Consider the following 25,228-nt stretch of genomic DNA (forward strand, 5'->3'; position numbering starts at 1 on the left):
ACTGTATTTTATATGCTTTACACTATTCCTCCAGTACTTGCAGTTTTTTTTTTAAAGTCAGTATGAAAGGCATTTCCATTTTACTTTCATTGTGTGACATATACCAGACTACAAGGTATAGAATTCTTAAAAAATAAAGGTTCCAAAAGGTTTTTGTTTTTTTCCTCACAGATGCCAAAGAATCAGTTTTGATTCCCTAAAGAACCTTTCAGTGAGCAGTTCTTAAAAGAACCATTTTTTATTTGAAGAATATTTTAATGATCTAAAGAACCTTTCTCCACTATGAAGAACCTTTTGTGGAATGGAAAGCTTCCATTGATGTCAATGATTCTTCATGGAACCATCAATGCCAATAAAGAACCTTTGTTTTTAGGAGTGTAGAACAAAAAATAGCTGAGCATGAATGTGTATAAAGACAGTTAATCATAGGGACGTGACTGAAGCCAATTACTTAATTCAGAATAGCACGGATAATGACTTCAAAACGAATAAACAATTTGATCAAATAATCATTAGAATCAGTCACTCCTTGTGCTTGCTGGATAACAAAGTCAGGAGATATAGCCCGTTATTGCAGATAAACATCTACAATTACAATGCAATACTTAGTGTTAAGAAAATGGGTGTGAACTCTATGAATGACAATGAGTGCATTGCAGTTTCTGCACTGTAAAAAATTGCTGTAGTTTCTACAGCAACATTTTACTGTTTAAACATTTTACAAGATGTAGCTGTAATTTGCAATGCATTATGGGTCAAATAAGGTTTTACAGTTGTTAACAGTATATTTCCATGTCAACTGTAATTAATTTACAAGAAGCAGGTGTTGTCACTGTAGCTCCTGCTTTTTACACTAACTGACTGTGGCATTATGGGATTGTGCGCGTATCATTCAAATCTGAAATCCAGCCGACTGGAGCAGTGCCAAAACGATTGAAGATTAGAGGCTTTATTCATAATTCCTGGTAAGTTCACTTAATTTTACTTAATAAATATATCCTTTTATATTTATTTAAGTTAATGTATAAATGATATCATGTCGCAATAGCCTGCTATCACGACATTTAGACAAGCGGCCTTGGTATGTGCAGTAAACTGGAAATTGCTATCATAGCATAGTTAGGCTAAATGCTTGTCCAGGACATTTTTTTTTTAGTGAAAGACATCTTTACATTAGACAAGTTAGCCTGATTAAAACTTGAGTGAAAAAAAAAATAACAAGGGAAGCATCGAAACGTAAGACTGATTCTGATTATATTACATTCAACATCAAAACAAATAACCTTAACGGCACACATAAATTTATGGAAGAAACATGAGGTAAATGTTCAAACTGAGTTTATTTGTAACATATGGTATTGTTAAGTAGCATAACAAGTAATCTGTTGCTGATTATCACGACTGCAAATGTTACATAGTCCAATAAACAATTAGTCAACATTAAGTTACTTACTTTTTAGACATAATATTGACTGTTGCTCTATTTCACCAACGAAAATCGTTCCAAACAAAGATCAAAGCAAAACTCAGCGGTGTTTACTGAATGGTTTAGTATTCTGAACGAATCGTTACAATTAATGACTTCTTCTTCTTCTTTTTCTAGCTTTACAGTGGATCGCAGACTTACAACAATGAATCACTCAACTGACTCACTCATTAAATTATTTGCTGCCACTTAATGGCGGTTTATTTTCACGTTTAAAAAGTATCATTGCATTTTTACAAGATTTCTTATTTGTAATTTCAAAAATTAATATAAAACATTAATGTCATAAAACAGTTGTAATTTTGCATTATAAATTATTTAATTTTATTGGTGGTGCAGTTTTATTGGTGCATGTATTATTATAATTGAATTTATTAATCAAATGTAAGAGTTTGTTTATTTTAAAATAAATTCATTCATTATTCATTTTGGTCTCATTTATGTAAATGCATTTAAAAAAAATCACAAAATAATTTTCATTATTTCTTGTAGGTGCAAAGAATAGCAGCTGATGTGGAGAAATGTTTGATGCTTCAAGACTCTCTGAAGCTGATTATATTAGGTAACGTATTAATTCTGTTGTAAATCATTTGATAAACTTGTATTTTTGATTATATTTTATATTGAAATACTGTATTGTATGTTACATTATTGCTTATATTTATTCATTTCAGGTGCACACAGTGGCTTTTGTTGATTCCAGCATTTTATTTTAATCCTTTTTTAACCAAAATTATACAAATTCTGTTGATTGACCTTAATTTTTTATAGAAAGTTAATGTTCTACTCAGAATATGGCTTGTTTTTTGTGATATAACAGGTATTTGTAGTTATTTTGTGATGAAGATTTTAACTGTTGAAAGACTGGCATTTTTATTTTTACCAGTAAAAGCCTTGCAATGTCTTTCTGCCAGTTTTAATACATATTTATTTGCAACATCTTTGACTTGGTTTTTATTCATTTGTAAATGTATTAAGATAGTTCTCATGATAATGCATTTAAATCAGTATTTTACAGTTTACTGTTAAAATTATTCTTTGCAGCATTTTCATTGTTAAATTATTACAACATCATCTTGGATTTAGGGGTATTTACAGGATTTTATTGCCAACTTTTGTTGGCAGGTAAATACTGTACTTTAGTGAGATTACAAAATATTGCTGTAAAATAAACAAGTTTAATTCAATGTTACTGTAAAAATACTACAAATTACTGTATTTCACATACAGCAATTAACTGCAATTTGCTTTGCAGTATTATACTGTAATCCATTTTACAGCAATTAACATCATTTTTACAAGATTTCATTGGCAACTTTTTTGCCAGTAACATCCTGTAAATTCTACGGTACATTTTTTACAGTGTGTATATTGTGCATCTTTCAGAAATCAGAGCTTGTCAAGAGTGACATCAAATAAGATACCACATCATTCACATTCTATTTGAAATGTGTATTTAAATATACAAAACCCTCCAAGATTGAAATACAATGCAATGCTTTTCTGCTTTACTCGCTCCCCGAGCCGGTGAGCAGACGTGTGATGTAACACTATGTCTACATCGAGTGCCTCGCAACAGCTAGAGGCTATCTATACTGGACGCGTCTGAGGAATTCAACGGGAAAATCACTTTACTGACTCGTCGCGCTGCGCCGCATTCACTGTAGACAGTTTCACTGATTATAATGCTTTCTGTTGGTTTCTGTAGTTTCTGACCAATTTGAGTGATTTCTTATTAAAGCAGTATTGATGAAGAGGGAGAGCAATCCACAGGAAAACAGGCAAAAATACTCTACTGAATTATGCTACTTTTATTTAACATTTAGTATTATTGTTTGAATTAAAAAAAAATAATAATAATTAATGTTATATACAAGGCATATTTGCTACAAGTAAACTATAAAGTGAACAAATTGACATTTAAAATGGGCTTTTCATTTTTAGTTTAGACAAACATACACTTTAGGCCACGTCCACATTTGGTTTATCTGAATACAAATACAAGTACAAATAATTTTGCCATTGTTACACATTCACACCGCTAGTTACCAGGGTCTATTGTGATTTGATGTCATTTTTAAAACTCCCTTGCTCTGAGTGTGGGTGGTTAAAAGGGTTAATAGCTTAATTCTTCTCCCTGAAGCAGGTGGAAAACAGTCCCCAATAAACTCCCGCTGAATGTCGCCTGAGACTTCATCCATTTACTGTAAGCATGCATGCTTGGAGAATTGAAACAGTGGCAGATATAGCATATCATGAGCACATTAATTATGGCTGCTCTTGTGCTGTTGCTGTGCTGTCATTGCTGGTCCCCATGCGTGAAAGACACCGGGATTCTGTACTCGCAGCTGACCAGGGCCAGACCTGCTCGTTTCTACCTGCTTGGTTTTTCTCTCTCCCTCCTGACTCGTGAAAATGAAAAACAGAGGAAACCGGGAAGAAAAAACAACAAAATGGAAGGCTGTCTAAAGGTTTTTTCCCCCTTCCTTTTCAAAATTTGCTTGTAGTTTAACACTATTTTTGAGTTTAATTAAAATGTCAGTTTAGTTAGTGTTACTTTAAGCAATGTTAATACAGGTTTAATTTCAAACACAGATATCTGTTACATTTTTGAGCCACATGATAGTGTGGTGTGATTAACAGACCAAAATTTAGATGAATTGTTAATTTTAGGTTCTTCTCAGTTGAATCTTTTCAATAAAACTTTGGTTGATTCATATCATAATACCAGTCAGGTGTTCATTTCCCGAAAGCATCTTTAGCCAACAATGGTTGAAAGTTGCATCATTATCAACCTAGTTCAACGATACTGTGTTTCCCGAAACCACAGTTCTGCTGAACATTCGCTATCAGCATTGCAAAACTATATGTTTGGAACTACAGCTCTCACCTGTGGTTAGAAACATCTTGTTAGTATGACATGTGGACTTACTTAAATCATGCACTTGAGCAAAATAAGCAAGCACTGTATAACTATATAGTACATTTCATTCTATATATTTTAGCATGTCAGCAATCAGTGCCATTTTTAATGTGCATAAATGCATACAGGAACCCTAGAGTATGACGTAAGAGGGAACCCGCGATAAATCAAACATCAAATAAAGCAAAATGACGAGGCGATAGTGAAGTAGTCTTCAGATGTCATGTTCATTACAGCAGCATCTCAGAGAAATTACATTACTGAGAAAGCTGCTGACTGCATGGAACTGCATGTATACGGGAGTAAATTAAGTCATTACATTCTGTGTTTATAATAAAAACAATTAAAAAAATGTATGCCTTTCTGTTTATTTTGTGTATAACTATAATAATATGTCATTAACTGCAATCTCAGATCATTTAATTAGCAGAAGTTATTACTCCACCACTGCGTGTGACATCATTAACAAAAGTTCTACTGGTATGTATATTGTTGAGTCAAAGTGGTTCAAATGACAGAGATGCGAAAAAGTTACTACAGATCTGGGAAACAGTCATGATTATCTAGGGAAAGTTCACCCAAAAATGACAATTTTGGAACAATTACTCAATTGCTACTGCCAACTGTTTGGTTACCAACATTCTTCAAAATATATTCTTTTGTGTTCTGGAGAAGAAGAAAAAAAAAAAACTTGTACAGATTTGACTTGAGGGTGGGTAAACGATGCCAGAATTTTCAGTCATTTTTTGGGTGACTTGTCCCTTTAATTATGACATGATGCATCGGATGGTGGATTAGCAGTGAGTTACATCATTGTTTGGGAAATGGACCCCTGTGTCAGGTTTGGACGGAGAGGCAAACACAGGGTTAGTGGGAACACACTTCTTTTATTTCCTTCCCACAAACATAAACTGATCCCGAAGGATTTCAAACAAAACGTAACTTAAAACAAAGGGGTCCTTTAACTCAGTGACTTCGTCCAACTCAAAGTGACACTTTTGTGATAGGTCGGTCGGTGAGGCTTACAGGACGGAGGATCCAGGCAATCCAAGAGGTGAGTAGGGAAGTGAGCCAGGCTTACGACCTTGATACCAACCAACGAGGATTGTGGTGAGTGACTTGATATAGCGAGCAGGTAAGTGATGACAGGTGGTAATCAGTACTCCGGTGATTGCGAACGGGTGTAGGTGGTTGGTGTGGATGACGCTGTGGGCGGATCTGTGACAGTACCCCCTTCCCCACGGGCGTCTCCTGGCGCCCGGGACCGACGGCGAGGGCGACCACGTCCTCTTGGGGCAGGGCGGTCGGGGTACGACCGGTGGAAGTCGGAAAGAAGCGAGGGTCCAGTACATCCTCTCGGTTTACCCATGATCTCTCTTGGGCCGAATCCTCCCAATCCACCAGGTATTGGAGTCGGCCGCCCGTCGACGGGAGTCTAGGATTTCTTCGACTCTGTAGATGGTCCCACTGGGGTCGGCCTCGGGAGGAGGAGGTGCCGTGCTCTGCGGAAGGAGGAGAACGGGATTAGTGAACGGTTTTAATAGGGATACATGGAAGGTAGGTGAAATGCGGTAAGTTGCTGGGAGCTGGAGCTCGTAGGTGACTTCGTTTATCCGTCTTATTATAGGGAAGGGACCGACATAGCGAGGGCTTAGCTTCTTGCAGGGCAGACGGAGGCGAATATCCCGAGTGGAGAGCCAGACTCGGTCGCCGGACGGTATAGGGGCGTGGCGGCGCGATGGGTATCTGCATGTCTTTTGTGCCTCCGTACTGCCCGCTGGAGATGGACATGCGCCGTGTCCCACACTCTTCGCTCTCTCGAAACCAGAAGTCAACCGCCGGGACTTGAAGGCTCTCCGGTCCAGGGAAGAGCGGAGGTTGAAATCCTAACAAGCATTGAAATGGGGTGAGACCGGTAGTTTCTTGCCGCAGTGAGTTTTGGGCGTACTCGGCCCAGGGTAGGTACTTGCTCCAGTGGTCCTGGTGGCGATGGCAATAGGCGCGCAGGTAGCGCCCAATCTCCTGGATTTTCCGTTCCGTTTGGCCGTTGGTCTGTGGGTGATACCGGAGGACAGACTGACAGAGACTCCCAGTAGCCGGAAGAAACTCGCCAGACCCTGGAAGTGAACTGAGGCCCTCGGTCGGAGACAATATCTTCGGCAGGCCAAAGTTCCGGAAGACATGTTGGAAGAGAGCTTCCGCAGTTTCGAGGGCTGTGGGTAATCCTCGTAAGGGGATCAATTTGCAGGCCTTAGAGAACCGGTCGACCGCAACGAGAATGGTGGTAGATCCGTTGGAGGGTGGTAGGTCTGTGGCAAAGTCAACTCCGATATGGGACCAGGGCGGCGTGGGATCGGCAGGGGACCAGTTTTCCTCGGGCAAGTGGACGGGGGTCGAGGTGATGGCACAGACGGCACAGCCTCGGACGTAACGGGCAACGCCCTGGTTCATGTTGGGCCACCAGTACTTGTTCGAAGGAGCGAGAGAGTGCGTTGTGGCCGGGTGGCGGATCCCGGAGACGTGTGTAGAGAGTCCAGAAGGGGAGACGGAAGGTGGCTGGTATGTACAGCTTCCTCTGGAACTCCCGGCGGAGCAGGCTCAGATTGAGTGGCAGCACGGATCTGGTCATCCACCTTCCATATGATGGGGCAAGCGAATATTTTGGGTGGCAGGACTGGTTCTGGATGTTCGGGTGATGGGTCGGGCTGGTGCAGACGGGACAGAGCATCGGCCTTGAGGTTCTTGTGGCCGGGACGATAGGTGATAGTGAATTTGAATCGAGTGAAGAAAAGGGCCCAGCGGGCTTGTCGGGGTTTAGGCGCTTGGCCGCGAAGGTACTGGAGGTTTTGTGGTCAGTAATCACTTCAAACGGATGTTGTGCGCCTTCTAGCCAGTGCCGCCACTCCTCCAGTGCTAGTTTGATTGCCAGTAATTCGCGGTTCCCGATGTCGTAGTTTTGTTCTGCTGGGGACATCTTCTTGGAGAAGTAGGCACAGGGTGAAGCACTGGAGGTTCGCCTTTAGCTGCGACAAGACCGCGCCAATTCCCACCGTCAAGCATCCACTTCCACCACGGCGTTGATTGGGGTTTGGATGGGTGAGTGTTGGAGCGGTGCAAAAGGAGGACTTTAACCTTTGGAAGGCTTGCATCGCTTGAGGCGTCCAGGTAAGGGATTTTGGTTTTCCTTGGAGGAGAGAGGTTAGAGGAGCTGACAGATGGCTATAATGGGCTATGAAACGTCGATAGAAGTTGGCGAACCCGAGGAACCGTTGGAGCTCCTTGATAGAAGATGGTTGTGGCCAATTCTTTACGGCTTTCACCTTGGCTGGATCCATTTGTACTCCATCCGCGTCGATGATGTATCCCAAGAAATGGATCTTTGTTTGATGGAATTCACATTTTCGAGCTTGAGATACAGTTGATGCTGGCGGAGGCGTTGGAGAACTTGGGTAACATGGTCTTGGTGCTCCTCGAGGGTGGAAGAGTAGATCAGGATGTCATCGATATAAATGAGGGTGAATCGGTTGAGCATGTCCCGGAAGATCTCGTTCATGAAGTTCTGAAATATTGATGGAGAGTTCGAAGGCCATACGGCATAACCTGATATTCGTAGTGCCGGTGGGCGTGATAAAGGCTGTCTTCCATTCATCTCCTTTCCGTATTCGGATTAAATTATAGGCGCTGCGGAGGTCGAGTTTGGTGAAAACTCGGGCCCCACAAGTTCTTCTAAGGCAGCTGGGACCAGTGGTAAGGGATAGGCGAATTTGACTGTTTGTGCGTTGAGCGTTCTGTAATCTATACATGGGCGGAGGCCCCGTCCTTCTTGGCGACAAAGAAGAAACTGGAGGCTGCGGAGATGTGGAGGGACGGATGAACCCTTGCTGTAGCGCCTCTCTCACATATTCTTCCATGGCGATGCGTTCCGGGATTGAGAGGGATAGACGTGACCTTTAGGCAGTTTGGCCCCGGGTAACAGGTCAATGGTGCAGTCCCAGGGTCTGTGCGGAGGAAGGCAGTAGCGGCCGTTTTGCTGAACACGCCTTGGTAAGGGAGGTAGGCTCTGGGAATCTTGACCGAGGTAAGTGTGGTAGGGCTCTCACGGTGGTGGAGTTGAGTGGGAGAGATGGTACGGACTGGCGAGGTACCGGGAGACTGGGGAGACACTTTTCAAAGCAGGAAGCACTCCAACGAAGGATTTCTCCCGAACTCCAATGCAAGTCTGGATGATGTTTTACGAGCCAGGGACGACCCAGCACCACATCCACAATGGCTTCCTCCAAGATAAGAAAGGAGATTTGTTCCTCGTGAAAGTGTCCAACGCGGAGCGTGACCTCTGGAGTGTGGTGGCGTACCAGCCCTTTGCTCAACGGTTTGCCTTGTATGGTGGAACCGTAGGATGTAGTACTCGGAGCCGGGTAGTTGGAGTTGAAGGAGGCTGGTCAAGAGATGAAATTTCCGGCGGCTCCGGAGTCAATGAGGATTTTAACTGGAAAGGATCGGTTCAGGTAAATGATTAGAGCATCACTATGTGGAATCTTGGAAACATCAGGGTGAAGATGGACCGTACTCACCGTGGAGTTCGCGGGCGAACGGGCAGGCTACCAGGGAGTGACTTCGAGCCGCAGTACATACAAAGATTGTGGGTTCTCCGGCGGCCCGTTCCTCCGGAGATAGGTGGTACCGGTCCACCTGCATGGGTTCCGTACAAGTGGGACCGATCCTTGTGAGGTGGTTGCTGGGGTAGTCTCCGAACGACAAGCATTTAACTGTTGTGAAATGTGCAACGATTTCTGGAGAAAGCCCTCCAAGCCCACTGAGTCTTCAATAACAGACATCTGCTGTTTTATGGAGGGTGCAAGACCCCGTCGATAGGCGGCGAGAAGTGCTGTCTCGTTCCACCCACTGCCGGCGGCTAGAGTGCGAAATCACGGTGTAATCATGGATGGACATGTTGGCTTGTCGTAACTGAAAGAGCTCTTCGTGAACGGAGATGGAGGAGGCTGTATGGCTGAACACTTCACTGAAATGGTCGGTGAAGGCACCCAGTGACCGCACGACGGGGCTGTGTGAATTCCAGAGCGCCTCAGCCCACTGTAGGGCTCTTCCGGACAGCAGGGACATGATGAAAGCTATCTTTGCCCGATCGTTCAGGAATTGGTGAGGTTGAAACTCAAAGTACAGGGAACACTGAAGCAAGAAGCCACTACAGGTGGCCGCATCGCCGGAGTAGAGGGTAGGTTTGGCCATTGGGCACCCGGAAGGAGATGGGATGGCCGGAGGAGGCTGGAGGGCTTCATGGAGAGCGTGAACTAGTTCGGTGAATGGGTCCGGTGTTGGAAGAGCTTGGTCTTCCATCTCAGTTTAACAACGTCCAATTACTCCTTTTGAGGGGTTGGTATTCTGTCAGGTTTGGACGGAGAGGCAAACACAGGGTTAGTGGGAACACACTTCTTTTATTTCCTTCCCACAAACATAAACTGATCCCGAAGGATTTCAAACAAAACGTAACTTAAAACAAAGGGGTCCTTTAACTCAGTGACTTCGTCCAACTCAAAGTGACACTTTTGTGATAGGTCGGTCGGTGAGGCTTACAGGACGGAGGATCCAGGCAATCCAAGAGGTGAGTAGGGAAGTGAGCCAGGCTTACGACCTTGATACCAACCAACGAGGATTGTGGTGAGTGACTTGATATAGCGAGCAGGTAAGTGATGACAGGTGGTAATCAGTACTCCGGTGATTGCGAACGGGTGTAGGTGGTTGGTGTGGATGACGCTGTGGGCGGATCTGTGACACCCTGATTGATTAGTTCAGAGAACATTTAAAAATAACATACCAATAATGTTCCCTTAAAGGGATAGTTCACCCAAAAATAAAAAATACCCTGAAAATATGTATGACAAGATGAATGTAATCAGACTTATATTAAAATGTCCTGGCTCTTCCAAGCTTTATAATGGTAGTGAATGGGGATTTGGGATTTTGAAGCCCAAAAAAAAGTGCATCCATCCATCATAAAATGTGCTCCACACAGCTCTGGGGGGTTAATAAAGTCCTCCTGAAGCGAAGCGATGCATTTGTGTAAGAAACATATCCATATTTAAAACTTTATATACTGTAATTTTTAGCTTCCGTTAACTGTCGTTCACGAGAGAGTGGCGTCCAGCAGATGACATAGTATGTAGGCGTAACATAAGCTCACCCCATTTTTGGGTAAACTATCCCTTTAACAGTTGCACAACCATGAAAAAAAGCATCTCTAAAAGCATTTTAAAAACTGGGCATTTTGAACATTCAGAGCAGTAATGTGAAATTTAGCAAAACGTTCTTAGAACTTGGAATGCTTTAAATTTTATGAAATGTTTTGAATGGTTTTGTCTTTGGTGTAGTATACAATAATAACCTTGGCCTGGTGTAAAGTAAACTTAGCAAGCGGTTCACTTTTCTGCTTCAGTTCCATGGTTTGCGATTTCAACAGCAAACCAAAGCGTAGATTCAAAGCCACTGTTCAATTTTACGCTATTTGCCTTGACGCTGCAGTCGTGATCCACTTTATTGAGCTATGAAAATACTCAGCTGACCTAAATTGACCCAAAAGTGCTGTTGCCAAACTATTACGAGAATGTGCAGACTCTGTTATTTGCACTGTCCGTGGTTTCATCCAGAACTCTTTAATGTGTGTTTTAATATCCTTCTCTGAGAAATAAAGGGAATGTAATATTTATGGTGCAGAGGCTTACAGCTGTAGTTCAATACAGTGATAAAAAGCCTTCATACTAAGCATGGTGGGATTCTAGTCATTTCTTTTTCCCTGGGAGCCGTGCAAGTGGTGATATCTAAATAGATTGAGCTGTTGATTGACAGCGGGGATGAGCTGTTATCGGCTGGACCACAGTGTTGTGTTTGCCGATGTTGTGAGGTACAATCTCCCGTGGTATTGTGTTTTTTGCTACACCACGGAAGCCCAGCATGCTCTCTGCCTGTCACAGAACTACATTAGCATTCATGATTGACAGAAAAGGAAAGAGACTTGGCAGATTTTGAGATGGCTTTGTAATGAACCTAGATATTTTAAGGTAACAGCCTCTCCCTAAAAGTGTGAAGTAAGCAGTCCTATATTTCTGTCTTATTTTGTTGCATGTTTCAGTATGCTGTGTGGTAAAGCAGTATATCTTAAACGGCCATCGGTCACAAAAGTGGTCAATGTCTGTTCTGACTACAAATAGTAAAAGAAACAATGATAAATGCAATCAATAAAATACTGTAGAGTTCATCCATACTTTTTTTGTCATTTTGTGAAACAAGGCAATTGTTTTGTTTTAACAATGCTGACTTTTGACTATCAGCATTAAGGGGCTGTTCACATGGAATGCGTTTAAAAGTTTAACTTCTTTTACTTTGACAGGGTATCTTAAAGTGCCCCTATTATGCCATTTTTAAGGTCCCAAATATTGTTTTCGGAGTCTCCTACAATATGTTTACATGCATGCATGGTCAAAAATCCCTTTCATTTTCTCAAAATATACATTTAATATCGCCTCATTTTCCAACGATTATCAAACGATTAGTTCAAAGCAGTTCTAAGATTCAGTCTCTCTAAACCCTTGCTTTCTGTGAGCCTACTCTGCTCGGATTGGTCAGATGGCCAGGTCAGTTGTGATTGGTCTACCGTGTACAGCACGTGTCGGAAACGATACGCCCATTACCATAGTTCTTTATTCTGAACGCTCAATAGAAAATATAAACATGTATTATTTATCATACATATAGGTTGTGATTCAGCGGAGCCGGCTGGTCCAAATAAACCGGGTACTGAGCCACTTTAAAAAACCACCGATTATTTGCAGCCTCAACTTTTGGAAGTGAAAATAAAACAAATTTACTTTCACAGTGTAGGACAAGATATTTTCTTGACATGATGTTTACCACACTAACAAGCTACAGTGCAGTTTACATTCACATAGCTACATTACACACTGCATGAAAGGCAATATTCGAAATTGCATAATGGTGCACTTTAAAAATGCGTCAAATACATACTTCTAAAGTTGAAAGTATAACTCTCTTGTCCACATTCAACTGACAAACACACTGACTAGTCCTGATTTGCTGACAGTCCATGTGACATAATTTTCATTATTATATCGCTCACTGGAATACTTGATTCTGATTAGTCAGTGGGGATTGGTCAGTAGCTTGAATAAAGGTGTGTTATTTACCGATAACGACTGTCGTCATTAGTAGCACTGAATAACATACCACCTTGTATTTGAGGCCAGCACTTCTTTCACGTCTGTCATATGACAACACCGCAATCTTGCTCGTTTCATTCAAACTAGGGCTGTCAAAATTAACACGTTAATTGTGTGATACATTTTTTTCAGTTTAACGCATTAAAAATATTTAACGCAATTAACGCAGCAATCCATTTTTTCCCTTTCATCCTTTGGCTAGCATTACAGTATTTAATGACTATTTAATCACGCTTTCAAGCATGGTAAGACTTGAAAAAGAAATTTATTCGGTACTGGTGCAGTAGTGCTTCAACGGACAAAAACACACACCATTATGTCAAAATGCCATTTTTTGGCGAGTGACCTCACAAACACAGTCTTAAATGAGTTAAAAAGTCCTAAATGACTGTAAAGAGTTGGGAGAAATCCAGATATGTGTCATATCTGCATTACATGCATCAGGTTTTAAAGAGACAGCACTGCTTTTAAAGTAAAACCTGCTGTGGCCTGTCATTGATGTAAATCAAAGAACAAAAGAAAAGGTGATAACACTCACTGCTCTTCACTGATTAACTTTTGTAGCTTTGAACAGAGATTCATCTATGTTCAATTCAAAGTTTCTGCATATACAATTCATAGTTTATGTGAAGATTGTTTGAAGTTCTGTTAAGTTGTTATATTTTTCAAAGCCTGTTAAATGGCTATAATTAATGTCTAAAATTAAGTGAAATTGTATTGAATAGAGACATCAGTAGCAGTATTGGTATCAGTGATACTGGCCTTCATTAATTATAGGCTACTTAGTAAAAAAGATGCCTTACATAGATGCCTAGCATACATGTAAAAACTACTTTGGGCCTTAAGTAGTGCAAACAGGAATGGCTCATCCAGGGCCATCCTTTGGGCAGTATTACTGGTGCAGTTGCACCGGGCCCCGCACTTTGAGGGGGCCCTGCTCCCTAACTTGCACTGGGCCCCACATCAGCTAAGGACTGCCCATGGGCTCATCTGACTGATCAACTATTGTCACTGCTAATCAACAGTAGTGATATATTGTTTATTATTTCTGTTGATCTGTCTCAGTATATTCAATGGTGCACACAGTACTATCCAGCTTCTATCTGTGGACATGATACTTCAGAATTATGTGTAAAATAATGCTTTTTTATGGATTTCTATTGACTGCTAACGACAGACACGACCACCTTGGTTTTCCAACATATCGCGGTCAACTTGGGTGTGACATCAATCCCAGCTCTGACATTTGACTTCAGAGGTAAATGGAATGCAGCATGGAAATCACTGGAGAGGATGTATATGTAAAAGTGATGATACACGGGGCACCTTTTTGGAGTAATGTTGCTTAGGCATGAGAATGGACAACAAATTTCTATCTGGATACTTTAGATCGGTTGTGGGACCTTTGTCTTTCCTGGTTGCCTGTTGAGTCAATATTGCATAAAGTTGCCCGGCAACAGTTGCCCTGTGTATCATCACCTTAAGGGTTTTTTGACTTGGTCAACAATGAATCCAAGATGAAGAATGTATGCAAACCCGTTTCCGCCTCTGAATAAATTGTTTTTTTAAAAAGGTAATTGCGAGTTTACATCTCGCAACAAAAAGAAATAAAGTCAGAATAGCAGGATATAAACTCACAATTCTTATTTTTTTCTGAGTATTGCATGATATAAACTCGCAATTGTGAGTTATAAAGTCAGAATAGTAGGATATAAACTCTCAATAGCAAGAAAAAAGTCAGAACTGTGAGATGAAAACTCGCAATTCTGACTTCTTATCTCGCAAATGCGAGTTTGTATCTCATAATTCTGACTTTTTTCTTGAAATTTTGAGCTATAAACTCGCAATTTGGAAGTTATGAAGTCCAATTCTGAGGGGGGAAAGGACTAATATGTTCTCAGAATTTATATCTCACATTTCTTAATAACTCGCAATTGCGTGTTATAAAGTCAACTGTCACAGATCAGCCAGGCTCCCACGCCAGCCAATCACAACGCACACCCTCACCTGAGTATTAATGGAACACACCTGTACACAATCAGCTCCTCATCACCACGCACCATTTAAGCTCACACCTCACCACAGTCAGACGTCTGGTCTCGTTTAATGCGAAGTGGACTCATTCCAAGCTTTTCCTACGAATCACCAGTTACTAACCTGAGTTTCTACTTACCTCCATTCTCATCTCCATCGTTGTGTCCTCCTGTTTCCATCGTCCTGTCTCCCCCAACGATCTCCAGCGGATATACCAGTCTCCTCTCGAGGTGTGAGCATATCTCCATTCCACGAGTTCCTGGCAAGGCAATTATATCCTCCGTTACTGATTCATCTCAGCAGTTGTTTCCATTCAAAGTCTCCATTTACCATTTGTTACTCTGCTGATCAATAAACCACCCCTGTTTGCACTTACTCTGTGTAAGCTCTGCTTCTGTAACAGAAGACCGGACCTACACCGAAGTCAGCATGAGTAATCCCGACCCCTTCCAGGAGCTCGTGGACAATCTCCGACGAGTTCTTGTTCCAGCACCCCCGCCGGCACCACCGATCACCTCTGCAACAAGCACCACCACTTCTTCAGTACCCTCGATCTCCAGTTCCATGGCCAGACCAGCACCCTTCTCAGGTGTGGCGGAGGAGTGCAACAGGTTTCTCTTACAATGCTTGTTAGCCCTAGAGATGCAACCGAATCTGTATCCCACTGAGAGATCCAAGATCGCCTTCATCATATCCCTCCTGACAGGTAAAGCAATACAGTGGGCTGAAACAATCTGGTCACAATCAGGCACCGTCACCCAGTCACTCAATGGCTTCATCACCCTTTTCCGCAAAGTTTTTGGCCGCTATACCATCTCCGTCAAGGGAATAGACTCATCAACGAATACGCCCTCCATTTCCGAACTCTCGCAGCAGCCAGTGGATGGAATGAACGATTGCTTCAAACCGTCTACCATCAGGGGCTCGAACCCAGGTTGCGGATGCAGCTCGCTGGCTATGATTCCTGTGGTTTAGAAAACTTAATCCAACTGTCCATCCATTGTTCCGCCCGCATGCAATCATGTTTCGAAGAGCAACCCCAACTTACCCGTTGAACTCCTCAACAGCGCACCTAAGGAAGCAAACCGCCATCCAGAACCAGTTTACGAACCTATGCAGACTGACAATGCCCGCTTATCAGACACTGAGCGGCAGAGGCAACTCACTCAAGGCTTATATCTCTACTGTGGAAATGGTGGTCACATAATATCTTCATGCCCTGTTCGACCTCCTCGACTTATGGTGAGTGCTATTCAACCCATCGTGCAAAGAATGAAACCACTGTCTACTGTTGTAATACTTACTGCTTCCACCATATCTATTCCAGTCCATGCCCTTCTCGACACGGGGTCCGCCGGGAACTTCATATCAGGGAACCTCTGCCGCCAGCTCAACCTCCCAACCGTTACCAACCAAGTCCAATCGATAACTGGAAAACCCATCAGCCGCAGCCATGTGAGACTCAGTGCGGGTCCCGTTCAGTTACGTGTAGGCCTGTTACATGAAGAACAACTCCATCTACTGGTTCTGGAGGGATCCACAACGGATATAATCCTCGGATGACCCTGGTTTGCACAACATGACCCTCAGATCTCATGGCGCTCGGGAGAAGTCCTGAAGTGGGGCAATCGGTGTTTCCCAGCCTGTTTTCCATGTCTTCCTCAACCAGCCCCTCATCAGATCCAATCCATAGCTGTGAATTCCACCTCCATCGAAAGCCCTCTTGAGAAACAATCTGTCAACATACTCCCCTGTTATGCCCCCTTCAGAGACGTCTTCTGCCCAAAAAGGGCCTCTCAATTACCTCCTCACCAGCCATGGGACTGCGCGATTGAGCTGGTACCAGGTGAGCCAGTGCCCAAGGGGAAGATCTACCCACTGTCTCTACCGGAACAGAAGGCCATGGAGGAGTACATCGAAGAGGCACTTCAGCAAGGCTGCATCCGCCCTTCTACGTCCCCTGCTGCTTCAAGCTGCTTCTTTCTGGCCAAAAAGAACAGAGGCTTGCGGCCTTGCATTGACTACTGGGTACTTAACAACATCACTGTCAAGTTTACTCTCTCCCTTACTCTTGTACCAGCAGCCCTGGAACATCTCCGCGGAGCCACCATCTTCACCAAGCTGGACCTCCGCAGCGTCTCATCCGGATACGCGAGGGGGACGAGTGGAAGATGGCTTTTGTAACACCTACTGGCCACTATGAATATCTCGTCATGCCGTATGGCCTTGTCAACGCCCCCTCCATATTCCAGGACTTCATGCATGAGGTGCTCCGAGAGTATTTACACCGGTTTGTCTTGGTTTACATCGATGATGTCCTCATTTACTCTCGGAGCTTGGCCGAACATCGCCGCCACTCCCTTCCAGTGTGTACTCGGCTACCAGCCACCCCTTTACCCCTGGTCTGGGGAACCATTATAAATACTATCAGTGGATTACTGGTTCCGAGAGGGCGAGAGAGTCTGGGACAATACTCACCATCTTCAGCGAGCAGTGCGCAGACGCAAGATGACAGCGGACCTTCGTAGATCCGAAGCTCCTCATTACCAACCGGATCTGGCTGTCAACGAGGGACATCAGATTGCGCCTGCCCTGTAAAAAATTATGTCCCAGATATGTTGGTCCCTTCACCATTCTGAGGCAGATCAACCCGGTCACTTTCCAATTACAACTCCCTCCACAATACAAGATCAATTCCACATTCCATGTCTCTGTTAAAACCTTACCACCCTCCTGTCTCTCCCTCAACAGAGCCTGGTCTGAGTGAGGAACCCCCTCTCCCGCTGATTCTGGAGGATGGCGCCATCTACGAGGTTAAGGAGATCCTGGATTCCCAGCATCGTGGTGGTCAGCTGGAGTACCTCGTAGACTGGGAGGGCTATGGCTATGGTGGAGAGATCATGGGTCCCCTGGAATTACATTTTGGACCCAACCCTACTTGAGGAATTTCACTCTACCTACCCAGATCAGCCAGCTCCCAGGGGAAGAGGTAGACCACCACGCCGTCGGGGCCCTCGGCCCTCTGGAGCGGGCCGTGGAGAGGGGGGGGGTAATGTCACAGATCAGCCAGGCTCCCACGCCAGCCAATCACAACGCACACCCCACCTGAGTATTAATGGAACACACCTGTACACAATCAGCTCCTCATCACCACGCACCATTTAAGCTCACACCTGACCACAGTCAGACGTCCGGTCTCGTTTATGTGAAGTGGACTCATTCCAAGCTTTTACTACGAATTACCAGTTACTAACCTGAGTTTCTACTTACCTCCAGTCTCGTCTCCATCATTGTGTCCTCCTGTTTCCATCGTCCTGTCTCCCCCAACGATCTCCAGCGGATATACCAGTCTCCTTTCGAGGTGTGAGCATATCTCCATTGCACGAGTTCCTGGCAAGGCAATTATATCCTCCGTTACTGATTCATCTCAGCAGTTGTTTCCATTCAAAGTCTCCATTTACCATTTGTTACTCTGCTGATCAATAAACCACCCCTGTTTGCACTTACTCTGTGTAAGCTCTGCTTCTGTAACACGAGAGAGAAAAAGAGAAAAAAAAGTCTGAATTGCAAGTTTGTATCATGTAAACCTGCAATTGCAAGAAAAAGTCAGAATTATGAGAGTCGCAATTACCTTTCTTTTTTTATTCACTGGCAGAAACGGGCTTCCATAAGACTGTGTATCATGATGATAATTAAATGATTTTAAATAAAAAAAATTCTCAGGTAGGATCTCATCGGGTATTAACTATGCACTAACAATGTTTTTGAAGTAGAAACATTTAAATAAATGCATCCTGTACATATTAATGGCATTTAAACACATTACAGCATATCCCTGACCAAAATGACCTGAATTCAAAAGTGATCTTGAACTAACACACTAGTTTGAACTTTGTGAATGAAACAACTTCACATTGAAACAAATTGTGTCACTCATTATGTACTCATAGTATACATATTTCAGTAGATCAGGATAACATGTTGTTTTGGTTAAATGTTGATACATGTTTAAATAAAAATACAAAATGCTTGAATGTTGGGTTTAATTCATTTTATTAACTTGTTTAGAGACAACTCACTGTATATTATTTTGCTAAAATGAATGAATATGACGTAATGAAATATTGACCAAATTTACAGGATATTGTTGTCAAAAGACAAAAAAAAAAAAAAAAAGCAAACTGCATAAAAGTTAGTTTTACATTTGGAACATGCTTCTCCCTCTGGAAGCACTGCTGCAGCCTCTGCACTTTTGTTTCTCGGTGAACTGATAAACACCTGTGAACAGCAACTCCCAGAAACTGCATGAAGCCAGCCAATCAGATCGGAGCATGCCATTTTGAGACGACTGTTGTGATTTTTGAATATGCATCAGACAGTACGTGGGCGTGCCGCCTCAGGCTGTGACTAACAATGCTATAACAGCTCTATGTTTCTGCTGGAGACTCTCAGGCTGTTTTCAGAGGAGTTTGCTGGAGTGTCCCACTGCATCGGATCTGAGAGCTCTTGTCGTTTCTCCAAAAGGTTAAAATGAAACTTTCAGCATTAGAGAGAAACCTCAGGCCATAGCAGACTGATGGATGGTGTGGAATCAAATCTCTGTCAAGGTTGCGGCCCCGCAGAGAGCCCTATGCTGACAGATTGAGCATATTTTTTCTTTCATATCACAAGTTCTGCTTTTGAAGAGTTTTTTTTTTACACGTGATAAAAGACTCTGAAATATCTAAGGTTATCTGGGAGTTCACTGTTCACTACTGCAGTGTTTTAAATAATTAAAGTAAAGCAAAGATAACAGAGACACAGCCAGAGTTGCTGAATCAAACATGGTGAGAGGGCAATATGATCGATGTCTGATAAAAAATGTAGATTGTCTGCTATGTAAAATAAAGTTTGTAAAACAGAATACATTATGCAACCATACGCGTATCAAGTAGTACTATGCTGCACATGACTTCACTATGTTGCTTGTTTAATTCAATACACAGTTCACGAGTTCACACTTACATATAATAAATAGAATAAAGTTTATGTGTATTTGGTCCGAGGGGAGGGCTCCGAGCTCGGAACTTTGGCTCGAACCCAAGGTCAAGTCAGCAGCATTATGGGATACAGGAACCAATACAATCATTGCTCTGTTGCATCCTGCCAGTTTTGCATAGTGCACACTGTATATTATATTTTGCAGAAAAAGTATGTTAGTATAGTATCCTAATAGCTGAGCAGAATATTATGAAGGAAGTAATTTGGGCGAGATCCATCAGGATTTTAATGGCATGTGCAGCTATTGTTAATATTGTTAATATAATTTAAATAATTTCACTTCACAAACAGGATCATTTATTACATTTGGATTAAATATTATAATTATAATTCCCTTATCATCTCATGTTGTCTTTATTTTAAATGTTTATTTATTTTTATTTATTATGATTTCTTTCTTCTTCTGTTTCGCCTCTCATGTCCCGTGAGATGATTGTCAATAACCAGCTAAAATAATCATCTAAAGCAGGATCACTTCACTTTAATTTGCTATGAGGCCAAGAACACAGGTGAATCACCCTTAGGAATTAAAATAACAAACATGCAGATATTTAGATTAGGTGTAACTATTATAGTCTGCAAACAAATATTAACCAGGGATTTTGTTGGCATTTTCAAAACAGAGGTGGGATTACTTACTGGGATTGCTGTTAGCTCAGAGTATTGAAACACTGTTATTGTGTACTTTTAATTTATAACGCTTATCCACATTTGCATAATTATTTTATTTAAACCTCTTTATATTGGAGAATGCATTTCTAATTCTGTTCATGCAGAAACGTATTAGTGTGTACAGAATTCTCAAAGGGCCACACAAAGAGATTTGTTTACTCACCCTCATGTCGTTCAAAACTTGTATGACTTTCTTTTTCAGTGAAACATAAAAGGAGATATTTTGTAGAATGTACAAGCTGCGGTTTTCCATACGTGTTTTTATTTATTTTCAAAGTAGCAAATAGGTTACAACATACAAGAAAATGTATCTAACAACTACTGCCCTATGTACAAAAATCTTGCACATCTGGACATTCCCAAAGCATATGCATCAACGTGCCCAGGCAACCTGGCCTGCGCTTTTCCATACATTGAAAGTCAATGGTAATCCCCAAAAATGAAATAGGAATTCTCCCAAAAATGAAAAGCTCTATAAAAGTCTTTTAAAGCCATATGATAGCATTAAATTCATATTCATCCAAAAATTTCATCATTTACTCAAAACATGGAACAAAAAAATATTTTAAAGAATGTTGGTAACCAGTTTTGGTAACCATTTCTTAAAATATCTTATGTTGTGTCCCACAGAAAAAAAAGAAAAGAAAGGCTGAGCAGGGGCATCGCTAGACCCTGTTTACTGGAGCACAAGCCCCAGTGAAATATACCGTTGTGCACCCCCATAAAATTTTGCTGATAAATCCTTATGTTTCAATTTGATTGACATATACAGACCATTTTCTCTGATAATATTTCATCAGTCAAGTCATGTGTGTTTTTGATCAGTTGTTTAGAATTAGTGATGAAAGTTTCGCAAATGAATCACTTTTTTTGTAACTAATTAGTAATATCTGTTTGCAAAATGTCTGAAATTGTTCGGGATTCCGTTTAATTCTATTCAGACCGTTCACTCAGTCACTGAATCGTTTGCAGGAGTTTCTCACTCTAAACTAATTAGATATTTTGTATATAGCCACAAAAAGAGGTGGCTATTTATCCATTGTAAGAAAGCGTGCAAATGTCATATCGTTTGTTCAAGATGAAAAACAACTCTTTATTACATATGTTGCTTGTAAATGACTTTGCAGATAAACATGATTTATATCATTTATATCCAAACAGAGAAGCAAAATATGGACACACTTTTTCAGTACTGATGAAATCTTAGAAACACCCCTGAGATTGAGAAAATAATGACATAATTTTTATATCCTCGCAAAAAAACAACAACTACTGTATGGCTTCAAACGAGTCATATGCTGTGATGTATGGAAAAGAGCAGCATGAACATTCCTCTGAACTTCTTCTTTTGTGAACCAGGAAAGAAAGTCATACAGGTTTTGAATGACATCGTAAATCATTATTGATCATTGTCACTTTTGGGTGAACTATCCATTCAAAAGAGCACACTTACAGTACAGTCGGATGCAAATGTCTTATCTTCCCTAGGTAGATGAAACTGTTCCACTGCGGTCATTAATAATAACATTTCAGTCAAAGTTTCAACGTGTGGATTTGCACATGATCAAATATCCCATCAATCCATCAGACCATGCATAATGCAGATATCAGAAATGACCCTCACGGGCATTCATATTGGATTGGTTCGGCATAAAAAGAATCAACCTGAACATGCTCCACAATGGCACTGGAGTTTATGGATGCTGATGTTTTAAACATTGATTTTTGCACAGAGAAGTCCCTTCATAAAGGAAATTCAATAAAGCAGCGTCAGCGATCAATATCAATATAATAAGACTCATGCAAAACCCCCTTCGTTTTGAATTATTCCAAATGTTTCATTATATTGTCAAGCATTTCCAAGGTACTGTGTTTATATGTGCACATAAACCCAATCTCAGGTTTATGTGGCAGACTATATAACCTTCTCATCAGATGCAAGCTAAAAATAGTCAAGGCCCCCTCCCCCTTCCCCTTCCTTCTTTCTTTCTTTCTTCACCTGCCTCTGCTCACCTTTTTCCTCATCCTCCTTCACCACCTCATGCAGTGTGAATCCCACCCTCCGTTTCTCCACACACACTGAAGAGTGAAGTGTGCGACACCACAGTTTAAACGAGCATCAATCTCGACGATGAGCATCGTTTATGACTGAACAACAGTGACTCAGTCCCTCTCCAAAGTTCACAAGTATCAATAACCTCCCGTCTGTTTCCAAAACACGGCAGAGATGCACTGGAGGCAAAGAAAAATCAGTCTCCTTTAGGTCTATTAAATATGTTACGAAGGCAGTGTGAGAGTGTGAATGTGCGTGTGGCAGCAGGGGAATGAGAGATGAAGCGATTGGAGCGCAGTGCCAGCGCTTGCTTACGGATGTGTCCACTAGCAGCCACGTCTATTAGATCCAGCGCTCCTGGTTCGCACAGGGTGAATGATTCGGGTGCGTAAGAGTTTGCAGATCTGGAAGTGTGGAGTGTGTGTTTTTAAAGACTTCAGATGTCCACACAAAGATACAACCTGAAAGTCACATGCATTATGAGGGCCAGCCAATGGTTTTCGTCAAAAAGGCATTGTTTAGGAAAATATATAAATGCAGAAGGGTTTCTATGTTTAGGTTTAGATAATAAAAATAGCACTGCCTTACAATAAAATAATACAAGTTAATGGAAAGTAATAGAAAAAACAAACATGTGCATGTTTTCTTATTAGAAGCAGCTTTTTTTAGATGCTGAATGAGATGAAAACATCACACCTTTGAGAACAACTGACACTTTCTTTACTCTTTTATCTTAATGTCTGTGTTTTAGCTGATTACAATCATATCAACCAAAAAGGCGGTTTACTTTTAGACTGAATGATGTTGAAGTGAATTAAAAATGAAGTGTCTTACCTGAGTCACTGGTGGATGGACCTGAAGGTTTGCACTTCCTTTTTGCCAGCGAGTCAGTCAGCCCTGCAGTCAAAGCACTTGTCTTTGTTTCTTAATGTAAACACCACAAACTACTTCATGAAATCTTAGTGTACCACAAGACTCCTTATATTTCAGTCACTGAGGGATTTCTTTTTTTTTTTTTTTTTGGCTTGCTTTGCGTTATGCTGGCAGCTGTTTGTTTGCACTGCTTCTGTTGTGTCTCTGTACTGTATGTTGACAGCATCACTGAGTTGAGCGTGCTCTTCCACTCTCCTCAGCAATACTCACTCTCTCGCTCGCGCTCGGCTTTGTTCATTCCTCCATCCAAGACGATTCATCAGCGTGAGACCGAGAGGGGGGACAGGAGAGACGTTTGTGTGCGACGGGGTGGAGGGGGAAGACAATATGACACAATTATGGTTCATGATACGAGTTTGAATGTACGGGAGAGTTTTAATGCAGGAATGAATATTCAGATGGAAAAATTGCGGCTAATGTGATGCTGTTGTATTAAGACGACACGTGCACCCCTGTACAGATAAGGATGGTTTATTCTTACCTAGAGAGAGAGAGAGGGAGAGAGAGAGAGGCATACACTGGAGGAGATAATATAAGATAAAGAAAGACGAGAAAAGCGCTATCAAGTAATAATTGGACTGCCTACAACAGAGAACATTTCAAAACTCAATGTGAACAAATGATAATAGCAATAGAGTGAATCTCACAAAGCGCAGGTCATATTGCACTCAAATCAAAAGAATGAAATTTGAAAATGAATCATATGAGGAGGACCATAAGGGAAGTCACTGTGACATTATTTGCATAGCAATTGAAAAGATAGTTCACCAATTCTGTCATTTAGGCTACTCACTCTCATGTTGCTCATGTCTGTGGAACATAAAATAAGTTATTGTGAAGAATGTTGGTGTCAGTCCTGTGTCGCGTGTTTCCCGCCCTCTTGTGTCCTTATATGGTCTTTTTCCTGTCCTTGTTTAGTTTGATTGTGATTATGTTCAGCTGTGTGTGTTTAATTATCCTGTGTATTTAGTTCCTTTTCGTCTAGTCTACTCGTTACGTTCCTTGTGTTCCTGTGTGTCTCAGGCTCAGCCCTGCCTTGTCGTGCCCTTTTGGATTTCATTAAAGACTGTATTTTGAGTTATTCCACGTCTCCGTGTTCCTCTTTCCTCCCCGCTGTGTGCACCGTGACAGTTGGTTTCTGGACTATTGAAAAATAAAATACACTGACATTTCTCAAATTTCTCTTTTTGTGTTTCACTGAAGAAAGAAAGCGAAAGAGGTTTGGAACAACATGAGTGAATTGATTTTCAGAAATGTTCATTTATTTAAGAACTTTCCCAGCTAACACGTTCTAAGAACATTATGCTAATCATTCCATTAAGTTATGAAAAAGTTATTTCTGAATGTTCTCTGAATGCTCAAAATGTCCAAATTTTTTCAATGTTTTAAAAATCTAAATTTCTTGGTAATGGGAAGGTTAACGGAACATTTCCTTTTTGTAATTTTGCGAACATAATACGAACATCACATTCTGAAACCATTAGTAACATTTAAAAAACATTAGATGAATGTCTAACTAAAAAAAGATACATTAACAAAGTATAATGTTTTTTGTTGTTGTTGTTGTTGTTGTTGTTTTTCTCTCGAACAGTTTGAGAATATTTTTAAAGACCAGATAATTTCCTTTTATGGAAAAGAAGACCTTAGCTGGGTTTTCCACTCACGTTGTTTTTTGCTTTTTTTAAGTGACCATGATACCTTTAGAGTAGACACATTGTGCCAGGTTGGATGTCAGTAAAATGAATAGTTCTTGCACGACCAAACAGAACATCAAATCTGACACTAAAGGCACCATATTTGACTGGAAGGCTATGATCGATGGGGATAACTTTCAGTGA

The 25,228-nt window shown here is 41.5% G+C and overlaps 1 protein-coding gene across 2 annotated transcripts in view; it reads right to left on the reverse strand.

Annotated features, from left to right (window-relative positions):
* The window catches only part of disp3 (dispatched RND transporter family member 3), a 78,436-nt gene extending 54,861 nt beyond the window's left edge, over positions 1-23,575 (reverse strand). For both annotated transcript variants that reach the window (XM_058785818.1, XM_058785819.1), the window contains exon 1: positions 23,292-23,575. The gene's annotated coding sequence lies outside the window, so the exon portion shown is untranslated. The remainder of the gene's footprint in view (positions 1-23,291) is intronic.
* Between the last annotated feature and the right edge of the window lie 1,653 nt (positions 23,576-25,228).

Source organism: Onychostoma macrolepis, chromosome 08 (assembly GCF_012432095.1).
Source record: "Onychostoma macrolepis isolate SWU-2019 chromosome 08, ASM1243209v1, whole genome shotgun sequence".
Classification (NCBI taxonomy): domain Eukaryota; kingdom Metazoa; phylum Chordata; class Actinopteri; order Cypriniformes; family Cyprinidae; genus Onychostoma; species Onychostoma macrolepis.